This window comes from Diorhabda carinulata, chromosome 11, assembly GCF_026250575.1.
Source record: "Diorhabda carinulata isolate Delta chromosome 11, icDioCari1.1, whole genome shotgun sequence".
NCBI lineage: Eukaryota > Metazoa > Arthropoda > Insecta > Coleoptera > Chrysomelidae > Diorhabda > Diorhabda carinulata.
In genome coordinates, this window is record NC_079470.1 from 8,579,173 (window position 1) to 8,594,969 (window position 15,797).

General features: G+C 30.7%; 2 protein-coding genes across 3 annotated transcripts in view; one reads left to right on the forward strand and one right to left on the reverse strand.

The window, feature by feature from the left end:
• Window positions 1–15,797, reverse strand: part of LOC130899652 (troponin T) — a 239,364-nt gene that overhangs the window by 213,498 nt on the left and 10,069 nt on the right. The gene's annotated exons all lie outside the window — the stretch shown is intronic.
• Window positions 9,521–15,797, forward strand: part of LOC130899651 (chondroitin sulfate N-acetylgalactosaminyltransferase 2) — a 260,579-nt gene continuing 254,302 nt past the window's right edge. The window contains exon 1 of one of the 2 annotated variants that reach the window (XM_057809742.1): window positions 9,521–9,792. The gene's annotated coding sequence lies outside the window, so the exon portion shown is untranslated. The remainder of the gene's footprint in view (window positions 9,793–15,797) is intronic. The other variant, XM_057809744.1, reaches the window with a different exon arrangement.

Here is a 15,797-nt window from a genome sequence, read left to right on the forward strand (position 1 = left end):
CTTGACTTACGCGGTGTACTCTTCGCGATTTACGTCAAAACTGTTGATCGTATGAAAAAAAAGTTGTAGAAAATTTTATACTCTACAACTTTCATTTTAGGTACAAATCTCTTTAAATTAATAAGAACCGAGATATTCGCGAACAACCGATTTTTATGACCTTTGACCTTTAAGACGCGGACACGATAGTATTTGTGACTTTTTAGACAAAATTTAGTACGACAAAACCAAGGTTTATACCAATTTACAGCTTATTATCTTTCATTCCGAGATGGACCCCTCTATGACCGGGCTAATAATTCAGCTTATTCTAGACTCTAATTATTCGAAATCCGCCTACGGAATTTGAGTTAAGAATATTTAGTAATAAGTAAACAATTTATGCCATTGTATATGGCTGTCATTAGTAATATTCTATGAATATATACATCGAGAAAATATAACTCTTGATAGATGTAAATAGTATATTTTTTATTTTCATTTGAGGAAGATGAGGACATGATAGGACACATGTTGATAAGCATTATATTAATGTTGATTGAGTTACATTTTATATTCTATGCTATATTTTTTAATAAAGTTGGAATCCTTAAACAGAGTTTTATTTTATTGTTTGTAATAAGATTATGAATTATTATAGTAATCAGTTAAAGAATAGAAAATGATTTTATCCTGGTTAGTATCATTTCTAAGAAAGAACTATTGCATTTCATCAAATGGTTCACAATATAATAAATTTATTCAGAACTTGACATTTCAAGTTTATGAAGCATATACAGTGAACGTTTAAATTGTGGAAATTATTTTTGGATCGAAGTTCTGAGAAATTTGATTATGAATTAATTATCTGGTTACTGGAAGTTTGAAGCAACTACCATTTCTAATTAATACATGTATTAAAAAATATAAATATCGACGATATAGTGGATTTCCTTCAAGTATACTATCTTAGTAAACGTGCTAAAGTATGAATCCAGTTATATATATGTTTCCCAAAAGTCTTCTAGTTTTTATTTTTAAAACAATTATGCTGCAAACCGTCTAAAGTCTGCAAGGGTAACATTCAAAAATGAAAGATGATAGTTTCCAGCTGAAATTGCAATATTTTGGTTAATAGGACGTGGAGTATTACTTTGGTTTAGAAGTAGTTGAAAGATTTTTTCTGTTTTATTACAAATAGTTCTGAAATCGGATAAATACATCCGTGGAGATCTAGAAGATGGAATAATATGACTAACTAACCGAAGAGCTGAAAAATTAATTGTTTTTCTAGAACAGTCCAAATTCTCACTATGTACTATGGGTGTCATTAAAATCTTCGTCAAGATTTTTGGATATACGTAGAATACACTAGTGTTTTGGGATAATGATGAGTTTAATACCACTCTTAGTTCCATTTTGAAAATTGCTTAGTACGGTGTGTTGGTTTTTGAAGCGAAAGTTCATTCAATGAAAGAGTACAGGAAGATGTTTATATAGAACGAATGTGGTCTGAAAGAAATCAGAGCTTATAATATACAATCAAATATATCTCTTGTATGTGTGGAAGGGCTCATGCGCACGAGGTATTCCTTGACAGGCCCCAGTTCTACGTAAGATGTTTTATTGTGCAGATATACTTATCAACAGGCAATAAAGCCTTTTTTATTACGAGTGATTTGTTTGATTAACCACGTACGTATAGAAGGTAATAAATTATATAATACACCAATAGAAGTTAATTTAAAAAATCTGTTAATTGTGTGAAAAATATAAAGTATATAAATTTAATTGGTGCTTTATTATATATAAGCTCGGCTACGAGGCCTGATATAAGTTTTAGTGTTAATTTTTTGAGTATATTTCAAAAATGTTATAATGGAAGAGCTCATGCGCATGAGTCGTGGATTGACAGGCCCTAGTTCTATGTAAGATGTTCTATTGTATAGGTGTTTTCTTATTGTTCTTATTAACAGGCAATAAACCCTAATACGAGTAATTTGTTTGATTAACCAAGTACCTTTACACAATTAAGTAGCTGATATAAGCTCGAGAGAAATGGTAGTAAGAGACTAAACCGTTTTGTAAGTAAAAGTAACTACTGGAATTGGGAGTAGAGGTAGAATTAGTCACGTTGAGATTATTCTTCTTTATTTCGTTATTTCTCGAGACAAAATGAAATATTCTTAGAAATGGAGCGTTGTACTGCTTTGGTTCATTATTGTTAACTGGACTGCTTACAGAATATTAGCAAAAGCAATATGTTAATTCCAAGAAATCGAACAATATTTATATAATATACAAGAGATGAAAAAAATTGAAATGGTAAGACTTTCAACTCAACAAAAAATGAAGATCAGTCAACTCCAAATGGCGTAAAGAGCATAAAATACAGAAAGATATTCATAGGGAATATGACCAGTGCTTTACTATTATTTTAACTATCAACTTGACGTCACAAAATATTGAGTTTATACAAGATTGCGTGTTGAATACCTACTTTGTTTTTAAAAAAAAAATGTTGGTTATGAATGGGTAAGTTGCTTTTTTATTTAAACAAATTTAAAATAACACTATGACTGTCATTTCAATCAATATATTGTAAAGAAAATAATACAAATGTTATAATTAAATTAATTCAATTAAAATGAATCAACTTACTAGCATAAAGAAATATAATTGGAAATAAAATGATAAATAACAACGTGAAAACCCAAACAGGGTTGGAAGCAAATAGATGCAACATTGGTAATTTCCAAATCTAATTTTCAGATTTGAATTGTCAAATAAATTTTAATCATGTACAGAGCCTGAGCAACGTGCAACTATGTCCAGAATTTTGAAATTTGTAGATGATATAGTTTGGACATTTAATGAAAAGTACCCTTTCCTATTTCTGAAATTCTGTGCCTTGGTCTACCAATAAAGTTTCAGATTAAATACAAATTAATTGGGAAGGAGACAGCACATAACAGATTGTCAGAAATCTTCCAATATTCTTATACTGAATATTTTATTGAAAATATCATGTGACTTTTCAATTAGTTCTTAATATTCACAATACAGTTTTTTTCTTTATTCTGAGTCTTGCATGAAAATAGTCATCCCACTTCTCGAAATTATCGACTCTTCTCCTTACTACAAAGCGCGTTCGTTCGTGTTAAAGGAATTCAATACGATCAATGTCATCACTATCCAATAAATAGTAAACGAAATCCATGATATCAAGATAAAAATCTCATTGGTTGATGAACTACAGTTTAAATAGATTTTTACTATTTTATGTCTATGTGAAAAATAGACAGCCAATCGAGTCTACAGATAAAGTTCCAGTTGGGTTTTTTTTAATATTTTTTATCCACTAATTTATAAACTAACCGATAAAGTAACTTTGGTTGGGTATTCATCAGTCAATTAATGATTTTATCTATTTCATATTTCACTTTTATTTTGATACCATCGACTTTGTGGATTACGTATTGGATAGTGATGAGGATATTGATATTGGAGAATTTCTTTAACACGAACCAAGCCCCTATGTAGAAAGGGAAGGGTCGATAATTTTGTTGTTCCATCTGTTTTTTTATTTTCTGCTATATTCTTGTTGACTAGTAAGAGTAAATTCCTTTTGTCGAAAGAAGAAGATTGCTATCTCATTCTTTTAGATTAGTATTTTCTATTTTTTCGGAGTTAATCTCATACACAAAAATCAGATAAGATCATTTTATACGTAAACCAAATATAATTCACAAAACATAATATTTAGTTCTGATGAGAGCCCTCAAATTTCTATTCTATGACTGTATAGGCTATAATTCAGTTAACTGACTTATCTGCCAATTGGAACTATTTCGGAATTTAATCAAGTGATGATGAAAGTTATTCAGTTGTTTATAAAACCCTTTAGAGTGTGGAGACGGTCAGGGTAGCGATTTGCTCAATATACCATTCGTGAATCACGGTCTTTTGAAAGGAGATCAGTTATGGTTTGGTGTGGAATTAATTTCCCCACCCGGACTGAACTGATTTTCATCAATAATGGGGCTCTGACCGCTAGGAGGTACATCGAGGAAGTCCTTCTAGAGGCTGTGATCCAATTTGCTCCATTTATAGGTAAGCAATTCATTTTAATGCAGGATAATGCTCGTCCACATACCGCCAGAATTGTTACCGATACTTGGAGCAAGTGAAAATCACAGTTCTGGGCTGGCATGCACGATATCCCGATATGAATCTCATAAAGCATTTGTGGGATAATTTAGGGAGGCGTGTTAGACATCGCCATCCTCATCCTAATGACTTAAATCCGCTCAAAATTGCTGTTCGAGAAGAATGGGATGCTATGACGTCCAGAATTTAATTTCTTCGATGCTTGACAGGGTTAGAGCCTCGCCATAGCAGAGGGAGTAATACCCGCTATTATAATTACATAAATTTTTAGGATACCTAATAAAAATGAAGAATAACGTTTTCTATGAAATGTGTTAATTTATCGTTTTCATTTTTTTGTAAATAATCAATAAAAATTATTCACTTTTGGCAAATTTTGTTTAAATAACCTATAAATTAACCGATTTTTAGTGTCCGTTTTTTTGTTGTTGAGTTTATATAGTAATTGAGAAACTGGCCCTGATTAGATCCTGTAATAGTAACCAACATATATTCTTCGATGCCGTCTTTGTAGCGATATTATGTTGCCATTTTTAAATGTCCGGGTTCCAAAAATAGAAGAGGCGGATAGATATTTTATGATTACATCGTGTTAAAGGCTTATTTATGTTGAAAAAAACTTTAATTTTGTATACTACTGAGCTGAATTTGTTTAGAATTCGCGAGACTTATCTACACTTTCTATATGACATCAAAGCAGTGTATAGGATATTCCATCATTGTACTCCACTGCTATATGAAACCAGAAAAAATAGTATGAAACCCAGTGTGTAATAAAAGTACGGAATTGAAATTACTCTAATATATCAGAACACAAAGTTAATTAAATTAGTAAATAACAAAAACTTTCCAGTAAAAATACATCAAATGATATTAAAAAGCAGCTCTAGCTACAAAGCAATTTGGTTGCAAAAGTTGTTTGGAAACACCATTTTACTGCAAATTTAACGAGCGCATCTGTACATAAAAAAATAATCATAGGGTGAATAAATCTTGGAAGTGTTTCTTTATGTTCGGTAGCTTCATGCATTTTAAGTTTATTCTCTGTGGCAACTCACAAAATTAATCAAAGATATAGTTTTGGATATATTAGGTTAAGAACAGGAATGAAACTGTGGAGACTAATTGCAATGGTTATCAATGAATCAAAAGCAAGAATGCACAATCATTAACGAAGTGAGACAAAGTAACTCACTATTTGCAACACTATTTAATCTATTTCTAAATGTGGATCGAGAAAATATGAATACAGCGGTGTTTAGATGCTAAAGAAACTGACAACAGAGAGAAAAGGAATGAGGTTTAAAATACAAAAAAGCTATAGAATAAGGCAAGCAATTCAAAAAAGGAACTAAAACAGGAAATTATGAATTAAATAAAGTTTGAAATTTCAAATACTTATCTATGATGTAATAATGATTAATAGTAATGAAGAAAAACGATCAGAAATAGGAGAAAACATATTAGCAACTAATGGAGCCTAGCATACAAATGGAAAGTTGTTAAAAAGCAAAATACTTACTAGACAAACCAAAATGAGCATTTACGAAACAATCGTAAGACCGCTACTAATTTACGGTACAGAAAACTTGACAAGAGAAAAAGAGGAATAAAGAAAAAAATAAAATAAGAACAATATCAGGCATGGTCAAGATTGATTAGAATAAGAGAGGTAGAGTTTGAGTTAAGAATTAAAAAAATAACTGTAAGAGGCAATTATGTTCCCCCAAGATTTATTTGGGCATCCTCTTTTCCTCTTTTTTGATTTGATTTTGATTCTTATTCTATCTCGTTTGATGATACCTCTGACTCCCAGAAAATTTATGTTTAACGCATGTTAAAGTTCAATTGTCTCCATGATTCTTTTAGTAACCTCTGCTTATCTTGATTTCCATTTCTTTGTATATATATTTGAAACTCTTCATTTGCTCCAACTGTGTTTCATTCTTGATTTTGAGGTTTTTTCTTTTTCAATTTCAATGCCTTTTTTCATTTTAATAAAATATGTTTCAATTCCTTTTCATTTTTAACGAACAATACTAAATCATTGGCAAAAGCACATTTAGATATTCCAACTATTTCCATATTTTTGTATCCTATACTGTATCTGTTTCACTTTTGTTTTCACTTCTTTCAATACATCATCCATTATCATTATGAATACCACCGGACTCAGTACTCCCCTTGTCTTCTTCTTTTGTCGTGAAATCCTCGGATTGGTCATTATTTTTCCTCACTTGGTTTTTTGTTGTTTCATATATACATTTGATATTGTTTCTCAATTTAAATCCAACTCTTCTTTTTTGTAAAATTTTCTTTATTTAATTTTTTTGGGTGTTGTCAAATGTCAGCTTAACCGATTTTCATGAAATTTTGTGTGCATATCTATTTTTCATCCCCCTAAATGTTAAGAGTAGTTAACCCCTAATTTTTTTATTGTTATTTCTTAGATAAAATTTTTTGTATATATTTTTTTATGATATACCATCAAAAAATACATACAACTCTAAATTTTCAACCCTGTATGATCATCACCTATTTTTTATTTGTTAATTATAAACTTTAAATTTTTATTATCGATCGTAGCAGTGACTGTTGTACGTATCATTTTGATTTTTCTGTGTGTTCTTATGTTAATTTTACTGTCATCGTTTCATTAAGTTCCAGTGCAATAATTATTTATTAATAACTAAAAAGACAGTTTTTACTCTCATGTAAATAAACACTTGTCGTGAGCTCCTCTAAAAACGGCCATTATCGTATCTGTACATATTGTACTTAACATTGCTTGCAAATAGTTTTAAATCAAAACAGAAACGTGTACGTGTTTAATAAATATACGTGTTTTATTATTGTGAAAGGTCAGTCAAATAATAGGCAAACTAATACAATATTAAGTTACATGTACAGTCAGCAATGCCAGCAAGACCTTAAGAGACCAATTTGAGTTACCGAAGGCAAAAGAACAATGCAGATGTGCGTATGAGCAAGGTACAGTTATGTCATTCATAATCACAAGAGGCACAAGAAGGACGAGACAATTAGAACGAAGAGAAACGCGCAAATTCATAGTAAACAGACGTAGAGGAATTGGCCAACAAGGCCAACAAGTTCTTCGAGCATTTACATCAGATATATTTCTTCGACTAGCATTCCAATATGAGCCTCTTGTAGAATATTAGGGTAATTTCAAAGTGGTTATTAGACAATTAGATAAGTCAGTTATTTTTATTGAACTAGAAAAATATTTCGTAGATATAATTTATATGGCAGAACAACGTTTGCCGGGTTAGCTAGTCTGATTATAAATATTTCCATCAATTGAAAAATATTATTACCTTTTAGGTTAATCCTGTACTTAGTTTTATCTACCGTTAATTTTTATCATTCAAAAACACGGGAATACTAGATTTCTAGTAGACTCTATTTAGAAGAAGGGTTAAATAGACTTCACAAAGTTGGATTAAACTTTCACATGCATGTTGAGCGTTCTAACAAATTGAAAGTAATGACTTCAATTAGATGACAATTAAATAATCTTAGCAATCGAAAAAACTAATTCTATTATGATCCATAAAACAACTTTTTTGATGAATTATCGTATGTTTTGTATTTATCCGAATCATACTTCTCCTTCTCCTTCAACTATTTTCCTTTCTTAGTTCTCCATATTTATTTCAAAGCGTTGTAAACGACGAATGGTAGAAATTCATTATTTCGGTTACTGAAAATATATCTGGAAAATCGAGAAACATGTGAAAATTTGAATTATGAATTGACATTCTTCAACGTGAAAATACGATTCCTACCTTCAACAATGACAGACACAACCCTCAATTTTCTAAATGTTCTAAAAGTATAGACTATAAATATGTTACACTCGTATATAATAATATAATGAAAATGTAAAACGCTAGTCATGGATTAGATTTTCAAACACGAACATCTTGGCAGGATCGACCTAGTTGCAAGCGTCATTTGTTTTTCATTTATTTAAATCAAAAGGTTCCGTTTTGTACATAAAAGCACTTCACATATAAATAAACTTAATAATGTAAGATTGGAGGGTGAATATTGCATTAAGGTACTGCCGCAAATTACGTATGTAACGTAGTACTCCTTGCTGAAACCATATCGCATTCACTGGAACTTAAGGGTTTCTTGGAGAAGGATATAAGCTTGCTAAAGCTAGAATGACCTAATATTGTAGTTGTTTCAAATGATGGTCGCTATTTGAATTGTCCTCAATGGAAAAGTTTTCCAACAATCCCTACTGAAACATTAACCTTCGGCTTGTGATCTTCTCTTATCCAGTAACGATTTTCCGTTAATAGTGGTAGAATTTTGCCTACTAGCATCATTAATAAGAGAATAATAGCAATATAACGTCTTCTAATTGGATAATATGTCCATCAATCGTTCACAAAAATAAATTCTCCTGAGTAAGTATCATTTTATAGAGATGCATTCTATTTCAATATTTTTTCTATTGATGTTTGGCTAACATTTGATGTAGTGGATACCTGTAGACATGTGGGTTTTAGTCAAACGTATGCATTTCATATCAGTGTATTGGCAGCTGCTTTTTTATCTGTTTTATATAACTAAATATGGAAAACTGCTTCTTCATTTTACTAATTGTTTCATGAGATATAGGCGGTAAATCAGCAAATTACTTCCTGTTGTCTTCGGGCTTTATCTCCATAACCAATCATTTGTAAAACTGTTATTTTAAGCTCTTCCTTTTATCTAACCTTTTTTCAGAATTGTTAACGAATTTCAGACAACAATTATAATACTGATCAAAACAGTTTGCTGAGGCATTTCGAACAAATTAATGTTGCTAAGAAAATTATTGAATACCAACTATGTATATTTTAACAAATTTCAGTGCTTGAATTTATTTTATTCCATTTGAATTTCTGTAACCTTTCTTAACATAGAATGAAGAGATTTTTAAGATGATATATCACAAATTTATAGTTTAAAAAATTGTATCTGTCTTTCGAAGGAAGTTTCGCAGTTTCCGGTTGAAGAATGTTAATTTTTAATTCAAATTTGACGTAATTGGGGATTTTTCATAAATATGTACAGTAACCGAAATCATAAGTTTATTTCAATCTATTTATTTAATTTCAATTTAACTTATTCACACATTAACTTCGGGGCTTGTGATCTTCCAAATCTAAACTATTAAATAATACCGTTGAATTATATAATAATTATTGAATCACATTAGATAACAAATACAGTAACGGTAACATTCTTTCACAAAAAAATATCCAAAAACATAAAATCTTTTCGGCAGCGCAGAATCTCGTAATCCGGACATCGCAAAATCTACCTTCCACAACGAATACTCCTAGTCTGTAGTCAGTTCAAAACGACGCCTGACAACGCGCGCGTCTCTTTTAAGGCGTCCTAACTCGGCAGGATACGATAATATATACCTGAAATTCTCTATTCAACTCATTATAAGTTATTCGAACTTTTTAAGTATAATGTGACATGAGTTGAGTCATTTGAATACGTTCGTGCTTAAAATCTTAAAAAAAAAACATTCATGAACTTAAAAATGTAGGTTAGGATGTTGCAGCTAGCCACCCGGCAAATTGATCTTTGGCATTGGCTTGTGTAATCGAGGTAATATTGTTTTTTGTGACCTTGGTCACGGTTTAATTAACTTGTTTCTATGTTTCATTTTAAAATGAACTCCGATGCCGTTCCTGTTCTTATCGGAAAGGAAACAAATGGCTTTGTTATTGTTACAACATGTGGTTAACTTATTTGTGTGAAGTTCAATATTATCAAGAATATAAAATTATCCTTATATTTATAGGAAATAAGAAATAATAATTTATCACGGCAATAGTTTCAAAATAAAGTCAAATAACATTAACCAAATAAAATAATAATGAAATTGAATGAACAAATTCATCGTTTTAAGAACCGAATTTATGTGAAATTGGTGGAGAATACAAGTTTATAAATGTCTATGCTCTGATTTAAAAACAGTGTTTACCAACGTGTGGCTCACGCCACACAGGGGGGCTATTTAGTTTTTAAGGGGGCCAATAAAACAAAAATATTAACTGGGTGTTTGGCGTCAAGTACACGTCCATTCAATAGACAACAGGCTCCGCGGAAAACCTCAGACTTCTCGCTGTTGTAGTATTTCACTTACAGTTGATTTTAATCTGAAATGAAAGTCTATAAAAACTGTTGTAAATGCTCATTCACTGATTAAATATTGCTTAAATACAATTAGTAAGTACTTGATTTTATTTCTTCATCTTTGTAAAGTTAAATATATTGAATCAAGGAACAAATAAAACTCAAAAGCGAAGATAATTGGTTTCGTTACTTGATTTCAATCATTTGAAAGAAAGATTATCTGATTTAAGACAAATTGATTTATAAACAAGAATCAGGGACCAAGAACTTGCAGAATTTAAAATGATTAGTCAGTTGAAACTTTATTCAATATTCAATTGTGTCTCTTCTGTTTTGCAATGTGATCAGTTTCCAAAGAACTGAACTTATCCACTCTCTTAACAGTTTATTATGCCCTTATTGAGTCGCATCTTCGGTATGCCCTTTCCTTCTGGGGTACGTGTGATGCGACTCAATTTGAGCGAATCTTCAAACTACAAAAGAGTGCTGTTAGATATTTACTCCGACTAAATAGAACGGCTCATTGCTTGGACTTCTTTGAAAGATTAAAAATTCTGACTCTTTCTACCGCATTCATCTTTTAATCCGTTTGCCTAATTCGCACGCTTCTTCAATTTCAGAAAGATCGTTGCACGGCTATCTACAATAAAAAAATACACAATCGCTTATCAATTGCAATCAAATCGATATCATCTTTTCTCGCAAATAATAATTTTTAATTCCGAGCATGCTGGTTTAATTTTGCAATGGACTTATATTATAATTATTACCTTTAATTTCTTATTTCTTATACCTTTTGATATTGTTTATATTTCTAGATGCTCTTGATTTTAAGTCTCTTCTGTTTCAAAATTAGTTTTTTTTAATAATTTATATATATATATATATATATATATATATATATATATATATATATATATATATATATATATAAAATGAGCGGTTTTTTATTGGGAACGTGGCAAGGAAACACCAAAGTGGACTAACTTCAATATATTTTCTGAGCTTTCGAATACTTATGTATTATGAAATTTCTATTGAATGCTATGAATACTGAATTTCGAATTCTGTGAATTAAAAAAATTCTTACAAGCTTTAATAATATCAAAATTCACCGGAGATCTTAATTAATTTTTTCCCAGACGATGAATATATAAGTATTCGAGAGCTCGGAAAATATATTGAAGACTTAAAAAAAAAGCTCGAAACGTCAATTTATTTCTATCTTAAAAATTATTAAAAAAATAATTTTGAATTAGAAGGGACCTAAAATTAAGAACATCTAGAAACATAAACTAATAACTACCTATTACTATTACATTTAATTTTGTTAATCATTGTGGTTTTCTTCTATATATTGAAATTTTATTTTATTTGTATCTTTATTCAGTTATTTAGTTATATCAAGTTCTAGCTGAACGTGGATTTAGTGCTGTAAATGATTTACTGGTCAAAAAAAGAAATATAACATAACGTGAGAACTTGAGATTGAAGCTAACCAAATTGGAACCTAATATGAAATCTCTATGTAGCAAGCATCAAGCATAGTGATCTCAATAAATTAAAATAATAAATGAATATAGAGAAATTCCTATTAAAATTATTTGGAATCTGAACTAACGAAAGGAACTAACGAAATATTAAATGAAATAGGTATCCAATTTTTTATTTTGGAAATTTTCTGTCTTCACAACCACAATTTTTTTATCAACTTCCCAGTGTATTATAATACATATATACATCTCAAACATTGTAATTTTTTACTTTTTACTTCTTAAACCTTTTAAAAAATATTTCATGATGATTCATTTTGATTTTAGGTCTCTTTTCACAGAAAATTAGTTTGAAATAACAGTTAAAAAGTTGACGTCTGTCTTCATCAAAATATAACTTAACATTGACAATTTGCGTAACTATACTCAAATAGTTTAGGTCTTTTTTATCTTTGGAAGCTTTCTCGTTACTATGTATGTAAAATTTATGCTATTTGTTATTTTAAAAGAAATTCTACGAAAAGAGATCTAAAATCAAAACAAAGCATCACGATTTATATAACAATTCCAAAAACAGGACATGTGGAGGAGACATCCTATGGTGTACCCCTTTTAAAGTTTGTGTAATCTTAGCACTAAATAATTAATCCAATGGAACTTTTCGTTTCAACTTCGGAATTCAAGCGATTTATTGATTATACTTTTTGCGAACGCATTTGGACGCACTTTTAGTTTTTCTGTACATGCTCCTCAACTTGTGGGCCAGTTATTTTCTTTTGGAGAATATGTGTTTTTCTTGTGGATTTCTTTACCGTGAAGTTATACAGGAAAGAATGTTTTCTTATGTATTGTAAATTTTATATGTTTTGATTTGTTCTAGTTTATTTTTACCCTCGATTTTCTCATTCATTATAGTATTTTGCAAGGGTTTCTGAGGCTATTTTAGAATTCTTGTCAGATGCAAGGTTGTCAAGTCATCAGCGAATGTGAGAATGGTAACATTTGTGTCTGTAGGCAGGTCGGCTGTAAATATTAAATTTAGTCACCGTGGATTGGTTGAATGCTTGAGTAGTAGATGGAAGCATCTATGACTGATTTATGATTTTAGAGTAATTTGTTTTAGCTGGTATTAGTTTAGGCCTTTCCATGTATTTTTATCTCTTTATCTCCACTAAAATCCTGGTGAAATCTAAAAAATAATATCTGTGTGAAAAAGGGTCGTGTCGAGCAAAGCACGATGATTAAATATTTACGATTAAAAGTATACTCTCAACGCAAATTCACGAAAATTTTGTGGATACATTAGCGGAATCTGTAGTATCATATGGCCTAGTGAAAAGGATCTACCACACTTGGATATATTATATCCTGCATTGCTGTTAATACATGATTCCTAATATATCGCGGTTTACACACATGAATACAAATAATAACCTACCTCGCAGTTTTTGAAATGATATCATGGATCCCTTGCACCAGGATATTAACTATTCATTTGCATCCTTAAGCTTCGAGGAACCATTGATCTGAACTTTCGACTTTCACAATCGGAGTCCGATGAATAATCATCACTACTATTTTCTTAAAAATGCCTATTCCATGAACATTAGTGAGAAGATGACATCGTTCAAATGGTTGAATCAGTTTCAAGTTCAAGTTAAATTCTCAAGATACAAGTCAATCAAGGAATGTCCTTTCTATTGAAATTATGTAAGCCATAAATTTAGAACTAACATATTTTTGGTATCGAGTGTTACATAATATGATTAATTTTTCTTTGATTGACAGCCCAGTTTAAGATAAAATTATACAAATTAAAGTGGCAACGCGTTTTATTACAAAATAACCAAGAAGAGAATTTGAATTTCAAAATAGACATACCATAAATATTACGAAACAATAATTAAAACCAAATAAATTGAGTTTTTGGCAGTAGTAATTATGAATACATCTAGTTTATCCTTAATTTTTGTATTTGTTAAGTAACATTATTTAGTAATTAGTGCACTTGAGTATTAATCTTATCTGTATCTACTGCAGACATGTCGAGAGAAGTAATAAAAGAATTCTATCACGATCTTATAATCTTCGTGAAAACCGTTTTCAGGTAAGACCAAGTGGTGACATGATTGGTCCTTTGGGATTGAGCATGCGAATGGTATGAGGAGATCGATTAACTACTTTTATAATGGAAGAATTGAAGGTAGTGATTAATACTTTCTTTGACCTAACTCTCAGGTGACTATTCACCTGGGAATCATCAATGAAAACACTCAGACAAGTTATCAAAAATCAAATAGATTTTATCCTCATTAACAAACCAATACAGTAGCATTTGAAGAAACATATATAGAAGCAAGCATGAAGAGCTGAACAATGCTTAAAAGATTAACAAATTAAACAAAAATGCCAAAAATGTATAAACTGCAAAATTCCAGTTAATGAATAGATACCTTCACAGAACAGTCGAAAGAAAGCAACGGATGATAGATGAAATATAGGAAATGATGGAGAGAAGTTGAAAAACAAATAATATATAAGCAAACAAATGAAGATATGAAATTCGAAATCCGAAAAGCAAACGTTCAATGGTTCGAAACGGAGGGGGGTAAAGAGAATTTCATATGATTATACTCCGATTAAAGCAGTGCAAGCATCTAACTATATCATTTAATCATTTAGCATGCCAGCTTTCCCACTTTTTCCTTTTTAATTGAATTCCATTTCTTTAGGAATTGGAAAAATCCAATTAAATATCTATTGTTCTTTCCATCTGAGTTCCAATTGTATATACTTTAACTGAGGCAAAATACCACTTCTTGAAGAAGAGTATTCAGTCTGGTATTTCAATCCTATAGAGTTTGTTAGGACTGTAAATACCAGATCAACCGAAATGACCTTACTCGTTTATAAGACGTAATTCGAATCATTACTTTCCCATAAAATTTAAATATATAAAAAACCAAATGCATAGCGTAAAGATACAGACATTCCATTCGAAATGGTAATCAATGACCGCCAAATATGGGTCAAACAAAATATTTCACAAGCTTAAAATGTATCTTTGTAGCGAACAAATGCTTCGAAGTTAGCGGAAAGAGCTGTATTGGGTATTTTTGAATCAAAATCCCTTCATACCATCTGGAAAAGCAATTACTATGTTAAAGTCAGAATTGTTAGCAACAAAAACATTTGCTCATGAGTGTGTGAATAGAAACTAGGTAGACAGCACTTACATTCTCCCCGTTAGCCAAGCCGTCTTGAAAGTAATCGAGAGCGTATCCAAGCTAGCGAACAAACCAACTCTGAAAGCCTAACAAAGTGACCCTAATGGAGGATATTCCAGGCAATGAGAGAGAGAATTTAAGGATTCATAACCATATCATCTGAGAATTCTGAGGAACGGCATTAAATTGATAATTGGGAGGTTACTGCCATGTCACACACCATTTAAAGACGATTTGGCAGAAGACGACAACTATAGATTTTGTGAGCAAGCCATAGAGATAACAGTGCATCTAGTCTGCAAATATCCTACCCATTTCAGTAGAAGGTTTGGGTACCTTGAAGCAGTGTTAATATAATGAGAAGTAGCTTCTTCGGGAGGAGTCTACGTATTTTGACGGCAGAACAATGAGGTGCTGTGTTACGCATAAAATATCTTTTTTTATATAGGTGCAGAGAGACTCGAAAGCCAAAAGGACTACCCAAACAATCCACAATATCAAACAAATGTGGGTGATGTATGTGTGTGATAGTATATTTGAATAATTAAGATCCCGTTGCTCCGAATTTCAGTTATAGTACGCACATTTTAAGTATGTGCTGTAGAAGTACCAAATATTTCTGGGACTGGATTCATCTTATCTCACATCATTATATTATTCAATTTATAAAAAAGTTTATATCATTTTTATATCTCGTTCATATCAACCCAATTAAATCTACTTCAAGAATTTGTAAATTTCAAATGACCTCTAT